The following is a 14,526-nucleotide window of genomic DNA, read 5'->3' on the forward strand; positions in this document are numbered from 1 at the left end:
ACCTATAGTTCAAGACGCAAAGTTAAATTATGGAAGATGATACTGCTAAGAATTCTTCTTTTGTAAGTAGGAAAAATAATACAAGTAACTTGTTACGCCTAACTGCTCTAATAACATCTTCCAACACTATGACATAACTATCTTCTAGTATTATCGTTACAAACATACACACATACCAACATACTGAACTATCATTAGTTTAATAAACCTATCGAACGCGCATGTGACACTGTTTGAGTTGCAGGCGTCCATAGGTTACGGTAACCGCTTTACATCAGGCGGGCCATATGCTTGTTTGCCACCGACGTAGTATATAAAAAAAATGGAAAGTCTCATGAGTGAAAGTTTCCAAACATGACGAAATATGATTCTTGGTTACACATAATATTGTACATGTACTATTTTTCTGAATAAATGATTGCAACGATTGTTGCATTGTTACACAACGATGGTAGTATGGCTACCGTACCGTACATCGAAATCTACAGATCCAACTGGAATCCTACTTTGTTTTGTAAACGATTGAACAAGAATTACGTTTCGAACAGTATGCGAGCGAAACCGCGGGCAAAAGCTAGTAAATCCTGTACTACTACGCATTACCTATTTATCTCATTTTATAACTAATATGGTTCTACGATCCGTTATTTAGCAAAACATAGAAAGTTTGAAATTTGGTGTTCTTCAACTGACCTTTTAATTTGTCATAGTATACTAGCAGTCTAAACAAAGTTTTACTATAATAATATTTTTCTCCTCAATGAAACTCCACAGAATATATTTATTATCATGGATATTTCCCTTGTATACAAGCATGTTTTTATCCATTCAAATAGGCATATCGTCGCTTAGCACCCATAGCACAAAATTTGATAGGTTTGGGGCTAAGTTGAACTGCATAAGATGTCCCCAATATTTATTTATTTATTTATTTCATATTTATGTAAAAAAAACATCAAGATTTAATGTAAACGTCAAATCACTGTCTCTATTTTATTATTCTACAATTCGTTCCACATAGTCTGCAGAGCCCCATTCATACTGGATAAATTTTAGTCGCATCCGGTCCGTCAAATGTCTAATGATCTATAGAGCCCTTTTGATTTTTCTATGGCAACATTTGCTATGCTGACGTCATTGACACGTCATTACTGTCAGTCAGACAGAAATAAAAGAAAAATGGATGCCGTTCAGACGTACACGCATTATTTGGAACTGAAATTTACGTAATTTATCGACCTGCTGGCTTGTATTTGTTATAAATCATAAAAAAGTGAGTAATACATTAACTAAGTAATGATATATGTTGTTAGTAATGTGGTAAATACAACACAAAATGTGTATAACGAATGTAATAAATAAAGATTGTTTGGTTTTAGATTATGGAAAACATCATGAACAATAATGAAACAAACCGAACCTTTAGCTACAATAATAAAATGACCCCATGACGCCAGTGGAACTACGTGGTTTTCTTTCATGATGATTTGATGATACCATAATGGAATTAGCCAAGTTTTCGCCGTAAGTAATAATGTATTTAACTTGTCCATCACAAAGCAGTTCATAGTTTAGTTTAAACCTTGACTTGCTAAAATGGTAAAATGTTTTCCAATAGAGAGATTGTCTAATTCCTATAGCGCACTACAATAACATTCTAATTCTGGTCTTAGAGATGGAGAATTTTAGTAAGCCTACAACTTCCTATTTCTTATGTACGCCTATTTACATGTTTCAGGTATTGGGTGCTAGATGCCCTTGGAGTTAAGCCCCAGTGCCACTATACTACCTTACCAGTTATGTGTGGGTGTCCTAAGGCTTCCCAGAGATGCAAAGGACCTTCACAAACTCACGCCACGCCTTCCCTATCTTCAGCAACCCTCGTGACCTTGCTCCACCAGCTCAAACCTGCCACTCGCAGCTCATTTTCGACGGACCGCTTCCATGAGTGGACAAGGCACCGACGATCACGGCTTGTATCACCTGTACTGCTATGTAATATGTAAGTTACACTTTTAATGTCTAATGGTCCTGTAATCTGTTAACTAATCTCACCTAGTGTTAATAAATTTATTTGCATGCCTTGAATTATAAGGTACGGGTTCGAACCGCAAATCATACCGATAAATACTTGAGAACTGTCATCTGATATTTGCCAGTTGCTTTTGAGTGAAGGAAATCATCGTGAGGAAACCAGACTAATTTCAATAAGACTTATTGAAAATTAGTGCCTACGCCAAATCCTGGAATTAGCTGTCAAGCAGACTCCATGCTTCCATGAGCCGTGGCAAACACCGGAATGATGCAAGGAGGTTGAATGAATTTTAAAGTTTGACCAAGCAATGTTGGTTTTAAGCAAAAATTGTATAAATGAAGAATGTAAGCATTACCGAATGTCAATAATAAGAATCATGCTTAGTTTGTAATCAAGTAGGCCTGTACAAAAATGCCCCTTCAATTTTTATTTATTTATTTAACTTTTATGTTGTTGTTAAGTCAATTATTTCTCTTTTATTCTATTTGGCTAAACTTTATTTCGTTAATAGTTTAGTATGATAGAATTTGAAATTTATCCCGTAATTAAAATAGACCCTAATTAATAAAATGATCAAATACCTATTTAGTTATAAAATCTCTACCAATCTTATTCTTATAACTTATGCTTATAACTAGGACTTATTTCCTACTTGATTATTAAATATATTTTTAAATTTTCCAGAGTATGCTGAACACCGCTGTCATTATACTAGGAACAACGTCCTGCCCCTTCCCCGGCTGCGCACAAATTGGAACTCCATTGGCATGCCCCTTTGACTGAGCAACTTGTGTATGTGTGTGTACTCGAATCACATTCACTTGCAACAGAATGACTCCCAGGCTGACCTGGCTCAGTTCCTGTATGTCTGATCTACATAGACAATGGTAAAATATTTTATTTATTTATTTATTATTCTTTGGTTTACTCTAGGGTAAATAATATTATTTGTTCTTATTCCTGATTCTAATAATAGCAAGTCTATTACAGACTGACTCCATTTGTTCATTCTAACTATTATACTGTGCACTATATTTGGCACAAACACTACTACTAAGTCTAAAATCTTAAGTCTAGCTTATCTACCTAACCAGTCAAATTGATCTATGCTAACTTACTGCATCCACTGATAACTGGTTCAAAAAAATCAAAACACAGACAGACGGATAATCTGACAAATTAAGTCATAAATATAGGAAACCTATGATCATCTTCCTCACTCTATTTTATAGTATACTAGAATTAGTGTAATCACAATCTACTGATAAATATTTTAAAAAGCTTGCTCTTGGCAATTATGCTTTCCTATTGTAACCTTGGGTCATATTGTAGACTACTCCATAGTTAATATATTTACTAGCTACATGCTACCTAAAGAACTGAAATTTTATAAACTCATTAAATGGGATGACAATACAATATTACAATATCATTAAAAGCCGACTTCATGAAGATGTCTGACAAACAATGCAATTCATTATATGACTTGTTGACCTGTATGTATAAAAAAAGGAATGCACATCCAATAGTGGAATTGCATTCTAAATGTTTTAACTGAAATGTATTTACCCTTCATTTTTGTTCCAGGTTTCAATGAAAGAGTGAAAATTCTTCTCCATGTACAATCACTTCTAACGCCTACACTGACTACACCAAATATGATCATCACTCAACGTGTCTCACATCAAGATACTTTTTAAAAGTCATCAAGAAGGAACATAATATCTTTTCCCATGGTTTCCTGAATAATCCTAACTAAAAGTTACTTCTCTATTCTATTTTTCCTGCATGGAGTGGCGTTTTTCCATCTAATGGAAACGAAATGAACATATATGCTCTGGGTTTTTTTGTTTTAGTGCACCTTTTCAATATTACTAATAAAGCATTTTGTGGGTGTTTCATTTACCACCTTCCTTCATAATTTTGCTAGTGTGTGATTCACCATATCCCTAATTATTAAATGCAATAGCTACTGCAATCTGTTCACTGATGGGAATCATTTCATGTTAACACAGCTCTGAATACTATCTTATATAATGACTCAGACTGACTGTCAATAAAAATATTCCTAGCTATAAGCTTGCCTGAGGTTAATGAATGGTGTGCCTAACTCCTTACTTGAGTACTTAAGAACTATGCTTAAATTCTAGATTGTATGTTCTTGACATTCTTGTCAATAAGCTACTTGAATGTTTGTCTCTTTCAAGTAATTATAATTTGTTCACACTTCAGTGGAAGACAACTAATCCTTAGTTGTTAGTAAGTATGAAACGTGCTAATTGCTACTCGTTTCCCTATGATTATGAATACCATTACTTATTCTATTGTTAATTTTATTTAAAAATAAATCAAAATCAAATCAATGAGTCGCCCTGTTGACAACATAAGATTATTGTCAGTATAATCACAGCTAAAATAAATATTTCACAGCTTAACGCTTGTCTAGATCAATCATCATTTTATTTCCTAGTTCTTCTCTAGCTGATAACAGCTTATCACTAATCAGTTGATAACACGGAAAAGGGGCGAGAAGATAGTGAGGTAAGAGTGAACATGATGGTGTTCTTGCTGTCAAAGTGACATTTCTTACCATGATATGCGACACTGACACATGAAAATCGATTTTGACAAAATATACTTAATCAAGTTTCTCTATCATTTTGTCAATAAATAAATTTATTACAAAACAAGATAAGCTAAAGCTTATCCTGTCTCTTTAAGGAACATACCAATACTAGCAACTTGTACATGACATGACATACATACATACTACATACCAAAACTAGTTAGAAATTAATTCCTACAGAGGCCCACAGAGCGAAGTACCTAAAATACTAGCAGTATTTCCTTGCTTATTTCTACTTAATTTAGTGAGACTGGCAGATATATTATAACCAACAGAACGGAAAATCTTGATTCACTAAACAGTAAAAAAGTTTCCTTTAACATACAACATGTTAGAACCTTTTAATCTTAAATTATTTATATGTATCTAAGTATTTATAATCTTCCATGATATTGTTTTAAATAACCCTCGACACAAAATTACCCCGAGATAGTCGATATGCGCGTAATTTTGCTTTCAGTAACGACTAATTTGTTTTAGTACAAAACTTTCCCAGTAGATAAATATACCCGATACCATTGAGGTTTTATTTATTTTTGCTATAATCTCTTGATTATCACAACAGAATAAATATTAGCTAGAAAACGAATAACTTTTCTAAAATTGCCATTCCGATTGATTTGTTTCACTGACAGCTGGTTTGACATTTTTACAATAGCCTCAAATACTTTCTTCTATCCCCGGTGTCCCTAGTCAACGTCAAAGTTTTCCGCACGTGTTATCACTGTTATCAGTTTGTACGCACGTTGTTGATCGATAATTATGTTATTGTTTATATACAATACCATGTGCACACATTCCAATTATCGTATAAAGCCGCGTCCTAAGTTCGTAACGGGTAACGTTTATAAGTTAAGTTTATGCTAGAAGCGCAAACTGTCATTAGTTCTTTGAATAGTGAATTAAAGTGAAATAAAAATCTAATTAGATAAGTGATAAGCCTACAATGGTTTTAAAATTACACAGCTATGTCTAAAGTGAGTGAAATGTGTTGTGCAAAGTGCAATGTTTCTGTTTCAATATCGGATTATAACTTTGTTTAAAAATCCAGGTTAGTGACCTTAAACTTACAAAACTTACTACAAGATGAAACGTATCTTAGAAACTATCAATAGCTTGATTGCCCCTTAGACTATTACGCAGTGGTTAATAAGAATAGACGAATGATACAAAATTAACATAAAGTTTCAGCATGAAGGATAGCAAGTTCCCCAAAAGGATATCTCATTCACAGCAACACTTTGTGACAACATGTCACTTGAATATGCTAACAATTGGACATATTTAGGGTCTATTACATCCTGGTCACGGCACCACTTTGTAACACCCCGCTACCCCTTAATTAAATACACCCTAAATTACCTAACTTAAGTCCAAATTGTTAGTCCTAATTAAAACAATACACTATTAAAAATTGGCCATTAACACAAATACTGTGATCGTCTAGTAAGTGGTAGGACCCCGTAGTTGTGCGTAGCAATCCAGATTCTTTTTACCTTCAGGAACTTGCTATTAGGGTTAAATTTAAGTTGATATAACTAAGGCAGTAATATATTCACTTGAGGTATAATAAGCAGAGTGAACGACATTTGTGAAAGAATTTAGTGCGTTGAGATAAGAGTGTGAGAGATAGGTAAAATTGTGTAAGGAATATAAATACAGGAAATATATTAAAAATAAATACAAGACATTATTTAAAATGGGGTTAATTGTTTCCGACCCACGAGTCCCTTATACGTAGGAATAATAGGTGTATAATATAATATAGCCTATTATAAGGACCTCGCTCGAGCATATGTACAAACTAGGTTGCTGGTTCAATTTATGCTTTATCAAACATTGAACAAATGGGATCCTTAGAACAAAAGTAAACTGATGTAAAGTGTCTTTGCTCTACTTAAAAATGTACTACCATAATAGTAGATATCAAATATTTAATCAAGGATCCTTTAATCCCGGTATAATTTTATATGTTTTGGGATGTTTCTGCAACCAAGTCCTCTAACGTCAGGATAGAAACTGCTCTGCCTACCCCTGGTCTATCAAGGAAACAGAATATCTATTTTGATACCCTTTATTGGGCCTATTCATTGACCTTCTTTTGATACTAAGACAAATACTTCATTGATCTAGCCTTTCGAACGACAAAACTCCAGACTCACACGCCATCCCATATATATATTTTGGTTCGGCCATAGCCATCGAAGGTTGTCCAAGATCACAAAATATAAATTCTATATGCGTGCAATTTCCCACGTTCCGAGTATAGTGGTCCATTGCTTGACATCGTGTTTCACTAGTCAATGCTAGAATTGTTTGGTCTCCCAGACAACGTTATCGTTAACCATATTATGAAAATGGAATGATGATTCCAAAGTCTGCCAATCTCGAGGCCAGTGTCAATGATTCAACTTTTGTGAACAATCTTATTTTTATATCAATGATTCTCCTTGATAGCGACAGGATCCTAACATCCATAGATGTCCTATGCCTCCCTAGTATTTAGTATTAGTATTAATTCCCACAAGTTATCCTTTAACTCTAATAAAGTTTACATGTTATGAACAATAAATAAAGTTTTAATCCTACTTCATTGATATAGCAAAATTATCTTACTTAAGGATGAGACAATAGTATGAAAATCCTTCTAATCACCCAAAGAGATTCTAGCTAATAGAATGTGTATGTACATAAAGTAAATATGTGTAATATTTTATGTATCTATTTTGTTACATATAGTAGTCATATTAGAGATACTCAGATCCGAATTTTAATTAATAATATTCCAAATTAACCGTTAGTGTTAATTGTATGTAATAAATAAATTGAAATTTGAACGACTTAAAATAATTATCACATAAATATAACATTCATGAATATCTTGTTCATATGAAATGAATAAGTACCACTATTTAAAATTATCACCTTCAGAAAATAGCACTAATCTAAAATTACAAATATAAACACATTCAAAATAAACAATTTGGACACTTACTGGTAGTCTTCAAGTCTACTTTACCAAGATACCTTCTCGCCAGTCTCCAACCTCTCAATCTTGTATCTTAAACTCCTGATGTGAACACCTCAACGTTCCCTCGCCGAATGCCCTCTCTGACGCTGCGCTCTGAGTTTTATTGTCCCGATTTTAACGCATGCGCTGTGTTGTTTTATGGCTAACAATGTCTGATTTCGCCAGTTGTGCCTAAAACGCCTATTGTGCCGGACTTGCCTATTGTGCCTAAAACGCCTATTGTGCCGATTTCAATTCCGAGAATTTCTATTTTTAATTTGTTGAAATTCCATTTCGTATGTAAGTTGTTTTCGTTTTATTTATTTGCAATTTTTAAGTTTTTATCTCTGTATGCATTTGTTTCTAAGCATAATTATTATAGATATATCTTATGATTTGAACCGAGGACTGTGTGGTCCGTTACATCTGCCCCTTTTATTTTCGTTTGATTCAAAATAACATTTTGTGTTAAATGAAAATAACCAATAAAATAATTCAGTTATTGAAATTTTCAATTTCCCATTTTCATAGTTGTGGTGAATAAAAGTGACCAATACTCAAAAGAACCTCACTGATCCAGCACGAATTATGAACTTAATAGTTACCCAGACACATGAGTCAAATTGTCACCAGCCAGAATTTTCATTCCAGTAAAAGCATTTGGTTGTGAATCAAATGTACCCTAATGGTAAAATCCTTGCATCCTCATATGGGTAGTTAGTCACATTGTCCGACAGGTAACCCGCTATCTCCATTGTCCAGATATTATGAACTTACAAAGATCTCTTCACTAGAAAGAAAAAGCCTTTCTATTCTCAGGTAGCCACTGACAACTGTTCTCCCCATAGTTCAAGGAACCAGTCCACAACTCAATACTAATCAATAATTTTCCTCCTTTCTCGGCATAATGTCCTATGTATAATTATAAGAGTAATCAGACAATCAATGTTTTAATCAAGTCAACAATTTTATAAATATGATTCCATGTTAAGTCACATTTTTTTTATATATGCCAGACAAAATTATCTGATTTATCCCATAAAGACACAGGGTGTGTGTTTAGTTCGTTTGTTTGCGGCATGTAGAGTATGTTGTTACCAAAAGAATGTACCTGTAAAAGGTATAAATTATTTATCCTAACACCTAACTCTTTTGGTATCAAGTTTGTGTAACCCTTTCCCCATTTCGAAATTCCAATAACTGCCGTCACTATTCTCAGACTTGCAAACATGAGGAAACCCTTCATATCTTCAAACGACTCTTCATCCATTCATCTAGCTAAACCTCTCTTCTTTCTATTATGCGAATCTCATTTATACTACTCGTTCAGATTTCATCCTTCCTCATACGCTCAATTTTACTGTTTCTGACATACCTGCAAGTCCACTTAGATAATGACAGTAAAAATAATATATAATATCATAATTAAAAAGCTCTCCCTTTTTCTTGTTGCTATTTCAATTTTTCAAATTGATCAGAAATTAAAAATAATAAACATAGGTACTTATATCGTAAGTACAGGGACTATGTTATTTTTTACTTTATGAATCACCTTATGCAATCACGTCTTACATTTAACTTTCGCATTAACCCTATACAAACGGCACGCAAAACTGCAAAATATTGTATGTGATGCCAATTACCGTTAAGTATTAATTACTTACATTTTGTTAACCTATAGTTCAAGACGCAAAGTTAAATTATGGAAGATGGTACTGCTAAGAATTCTCCTTTTGTAAGTAGGAAAAGTAATACAAGTACCTAACTTGTTACGCCTAGCTGCTCTGATAACATCTTCTAACTCTATGACATAACTATCTTCTAGTATTATCGTTACAAACATACACACATACCTACATACTGAACTATCATTAGCTTAATAAACCTATCGAACGCGCATGTGACACTGTTTGAGTTGCAGGCGTCCATAGGTTACGATAACCACTTTACATCAGACGGGCCTTATGCTTGTTTGCCACTGACGTAGTACATAAAAAGATGAAAAGTCACATGAGTGAAAGTTTCCAAACATGACGAAATATGATTCTTGGTTACACATAATATTGTATGTACTATTTTTCTAAATAAATGATTGCAACGATTGCTTCATTGTTACACAACGATGGTAGTATGGCTACCGTACCGTACATCGAAATCTACAGATCCAACTGAAATCTTACTTTGTTTTGTAAACGATTGAACAAGAATTACGTTTCGAACAGTATGCGAGCGAAGCCGCGAGCAAAAGCTAGTAAATCCTGTACTACTACGCATTACCTATTTATGTCATTTTATCTAATATGGTTCTACGATCCGTTATTTAGCAAAACATAGAAAGTTTGAAATTTGGTGTTCTTCAACTGACCTTTTAATTTGTCATAGTATACTAAATGTCTAAACAAAGTTTTACTTTAAAAAATTTTTTTTTTCCTTAATGAAATTCCACAAAATATATTATTTATATGAGTCATGGATGTTTTCCATGTATACAGCATGTTTTTATCCATTCAAATAGGCATATCGTCGCTTAGCACCCACAGCACAAAATTTGATAGGTTTGGGGCCAAGTCGAACTGTGTAAGATGTCCCCAATATTTATTTATTTATTTATTTCATTTTTATTTAAAAAAAAACATTAAACGTCAAATCACTGTCTCTATTTTATTATTCTACAATTCGTTCCACATAGTCTGCAGAGCCCCATTCATACTGGATAAATTTTAGTCGCATCCGGTCCGTCAAATGTCTTATGATCTATAGAGCCCTTTTGATTTTCCTATGGCAACATTTGCTATGCTGACGTCATTGCCACGTCATTACTGTCAGTCAGACAGAAATAAAAGAAAAATGGATGCCGTTGAGACGTACACGCATTATTTGGAACTGAAAATTACGTAATTTATCGACCTGCTGGCTTGTATTTGTTATAAATCATAAAAAAGTGAGTAATACATTAACTAAGTAATGATATATGTTGTTAGTAATGTGATAAATACAACACAAAATGTGTATAACGAATGTAATAAATAAATGCTTGTTTGGTTTTAGATTATGGAAAACATCATGAACAATAATGAAATAAACCGAACCTTTAGCTACAATAATAAAATGACCCCATGACGCCAGTGGAACTACGTGGTTTTCTTTCATGATGATTTGATGATACCACAATGGAATTAGCCAAGTTGTCGCCGTAAGTAATAATGTATTTAACTTGTCCATCACAAAGCAGTTCATAGTTTAGTTTAAACCTTGACTTGCTAAAATGGTAAAATGTTTTCCAATAGAGAGATTGTCTAATTCCTATAGCGCACTACAATAACATCCTAATTCTGGTCTTAGAGATGGAGAATTTTAGTAAGCCTACAACTTCCTATTTCTTATGTACGCCTATTTACATGTTTCAGGTATTGGGTGCTAGATGCCCTTGGAGTTAAGCCCCAGTGCCACTATACTACCTTACCAGTTATGTGTGGGTGTCCTAAGGCTTCCCAGAGATGCAAAGGACCTTCACAAACTCACGCCACGCCTTCCCTATCTTCAGCAACCCTCGTGACCTTGCTCCACCAGCTCAAACCTGCCACTCGCAGCTCATTTTCGACGGACCGCTTCCATGAGTGGACAAGGCACCGACGATCACGGCTTGTATCACCTGTACTGCTATGTAATATGTAAGTTACACTTTTAATGTCTAATGGTCCTGTAATCTGTTAACTAATCTCACCTAGTGTTAATAAATTTATTTGCATGCCTTGAATTATAAGGTACGGGTTCGAACCGCAAATCATACCGATAAATACTTGAGAACTGTCATCTGATATTTGCCAGTTGCTTTTGAGTGAAGGAAATCATCGTGAGGAAACCAGACTAATTTCAATAAGACTTATTGAAAATTAGTGCCTACGCCAAATCCTGGAATTAGCTGTCAAGCAGACTCCATGCTTCCATGAGCCGTGGCAAACACCGGAATGATGCAAGGAGGTTGAATGAATTTTAAAGTTTGACCAAGCAATGTTGGTTTTAAGCAAAAATTGTATAAATGAAGAATGTAAGCATTACCGAATGTCAATAATAAGAATCATGCTTAGTTTGTAATCAAGTAGGCCTGTACAAAAATGCCCCTTCAATTTTTATTTATTTATTTAACTTTTATGTTGTTGTTAAGTCAATTATTTCTCTTTTATTCTATTTGGCTAAACTTTATTTCGTTAATAGTTTAGTATGATAGAATTTGAAATTTATCCCGTAATTAAAATAGACCCTAATTAATAAAATGATCAAATACCTATTTAGTTATAAAATCTCTACCAATCTTATTCTTATAACTTATGCTTATAACTAGGACTTATTTCCTACTTGATTATTAAATATATTTTTAAATTTTCCAGAGTATGCTGAACACCGCTGTCATTATACTAGGAACAACGTCCTGCCCCTTCCCCGGCTGCGCACAAATTGGAACTCCATTGGCATGCCCCTTTGACTGAGCAACTTGTGTATGTGTGTGTACTCGAATCACATTCACTTGCAACAGAATGACTCCCAGGCTGACCTGGCTCAGTTCCTGTATGTCTGATCTACATAGACAATGGTAAAATATTTTATTTATTTATTTATTATTCTTTGGTTTACTCTAGGGTAAATAATATTATTTGTTCTTATTCCTGATTCTAATAATAGCAAGTCTATTACAGACTGACTCCATTTGTTCATTCTAACTATTATACTGTGCACTATATTTGGCACAAACACTACTACTAAGTCTAAAATCTTAAGTCTAGCTTATCTACCTAACCAGTCAAATTGATCTATGCTAACTTACTGCATCCACTGATAACTGGTTCAAAAAAAAATCAAAACACAGACAGACGGATAATCTGACAAATTAAGTCATAAATATAGGAAACCTATGATCATCTTCCTCACTCTATTTTATAGTATACTAGAATTAGTGTAATCACAATCTACTGATAAATATTTTAAAAAGCTTGCTCTTGGCAATTATGCTTTCCTATTGTAACCTTGGGTCATATTGTAGACTACTCCATAGTTAATATATTTACTAGCTACATGCTACCTAAAGAACTGAAATTTTATAAACTCATTAAATGGGATGACAATACAATATTACAATATCATTAAAAGCCGACTTCATGAAGATGTCTGACAAACAATGCAATTCATTATATGACTTGTTGACCTGTATGTATAAAAAAAGGAATGCACATCCAATAGTGGAATTGCATTCTAAATGTTTTAACTGAAATGTATTTACCCTTCATTTTTGTTCCAGGTTTCAATGAAAGAGTGAAAATTCTTCTCCATGTACAATCACTTCTAACGCCTACACTGACTACACCAAATATGATCATCACTCAACGTGTCTCACATCAAGATACTTTTTAAAAGTCATCAAGAAGGAACATAATATCTTTTCCCATGGTTTCCTGAATAATCCTAACTAAAAGTTACTTCTCTATTCTATTTTTCCTGCATGGAGTGGCGTTTTTCCATCTAATGGAAACGAAATGAACATATATGCTCTGGGTTTTTTGTTTTAGTGCACCTTTTCAATATTACTAATAAAGCATTTTGTGGGTGTTTCATTTACCACCTTCCTTCATAATTTTGCTAGTGTGTGATTCACCATATCCCTAATTATTAAATGCAATAGCTACTGCAATCTGTTCACTGATGGGAATCATTTCATGTTAACACAGCTCTGAATACTATCTTATATAATGACTCAGACTGACTGTCAATAAAAATATTCCTAGCTATAAGCTTGCCTGAGGTTAATGAATGGTGTGCCTAACTCCTTACTTGAGTACTTAAGAACTATGCTTAAATTCTAGATTGTATGTTCTTGACATTCTTGTCAATAAGCTACTTGAATGTTTGTCTCTTTCAAGTAATTATAATTTGTTCACACTTCAGTGGAAGACAACTAATCCTTAGTTGTTAGTAAGTATGAAACGTGCTAATTGCTACTCGTTTCCCTATGATTATGAATACCATTACTTATTCTATTGTTAATTTTATTTAAAAATAAATCAAAATCAAATCAATGAGTCGCCCTGTTGACAACATAAGATTATTGTCAGTATAATCACAGCTAAAATAAATATTTCACAGCTTAACGCTTGTCTAGATCAATCATCATTTTATTTCCTAGTTCTTCTCTAGCTGATAACAGCTTATCACTAATCAGTTGATAACACGGAAAAGGGGCGAGAAGATAGTGAGGTAAGAGTGAACATGATGGTGTTCTTGCTGTCAAAGTGACATTTCTTACCATGATATGCGACACTGACACATGAAAATCGATTTTGACAAAATATACTTAATCAAGTTTCTCTATCATTTTGTCAATAAATAAATTTATTACAAAACAAGATAAGCTAAAGCTTATCCTGTCTCTTTAAGGAACATACCAATACTAGCAACTTGTACATGACATGACATACATACATACTACATACCAAAACTAGTTAGAAATTAATTCCTACAGAGGCCCACAGAGCGAAGTACCTAAAATACTAGCAGTATTTCCTTGCTTATTTCTACTTAATTTAGTGAGACTGGCAGATATATTATAACCAACAGAACGGAAAATCTTGATTCACTAAACAGTAAAAAGTTTCCTTTAACATACAACATGTTAGAACCTTTTAATCTTAAATTATTTATATGTATCTAAGTATTTATAATCTTCCATGATATTGTTTTAAATAACCCTCGACACAAAATTACCCCGAGATAGTCGATATGCGCGTAATTTTGCTTTCAGTAACGACTAATTTGTTTTAGTACAAAACTTTCCCAGTAGATAAATATACCCGATACCATTGAGGT

At 33.5% G+C, this 14,526-nt stretch overlaps 3 long non-coding RNA genes across 3 annotated transcripts; all 3 read left to right on the plus strand.

The window, feature by feature from the left end:
* The first annotated feature begins 1,189 nt into the window (after positions 1 to 1,189).
* Positions 1,190 to 1,769, plus strand: LOC125225323. The gene is made up of 3 exons (XR_007176976.1): positions 1,190 to 1,273; positions 1,380 to 1,524; positions 1,739 to 1,769. It is a non-coding gene; the product is annotated as an uncharacterized LOC125225323 (long non-coding RNA).
* Positions 1,770 to 1,882: 113 nt separating this feature from the next.
* On the plus strand, positions 1,883 to 3,922 carry LOC125225321. The gene is made up of 3 exons (XR_007176974.1): positions 1,883 to 2,002; positions 2,720 to 2,922; positions 3,623 to 3,922. It is a non-coding gene; the product is annotated as an uncharacterized LOC125225321 (long non-coding RNA).
* A 7,300-nt stretch (positions 3,923 to 11,222) lies between these two features.
* Positions 11,223 to 13,264, plus strand: LOC125225322. Its single transcript, XR_007176975.1, has 3 exons — positions 11,223 to 11,342; positions 12,060 to 12,262; positions 12,965 to 13,264. It is a non-coding gene; the product is annotated as an uncharacterized LOC125225322 (long non-coding RNA).
* The last annotated feature ends 1,262 nt before the right edge of the window (positions 13,265 to 14,526 follow it).

Source organism: Leguminivora glycinivorella, chromosome 4 (genome assembly GCF_023078275.1).
Source record: "Leguminivora glycinivorella isolate SPB_JAAS2020 chromosome 4, LegGlyc_1.1, whole genome shotgun sequence".
Taxonomy (NCBI): Eukaryota; Metazoa; Arthropoda; class Insecta; order Lepidoptera; family Tortricidae; genus Leguminivora; species Leguminivora glycinivorella.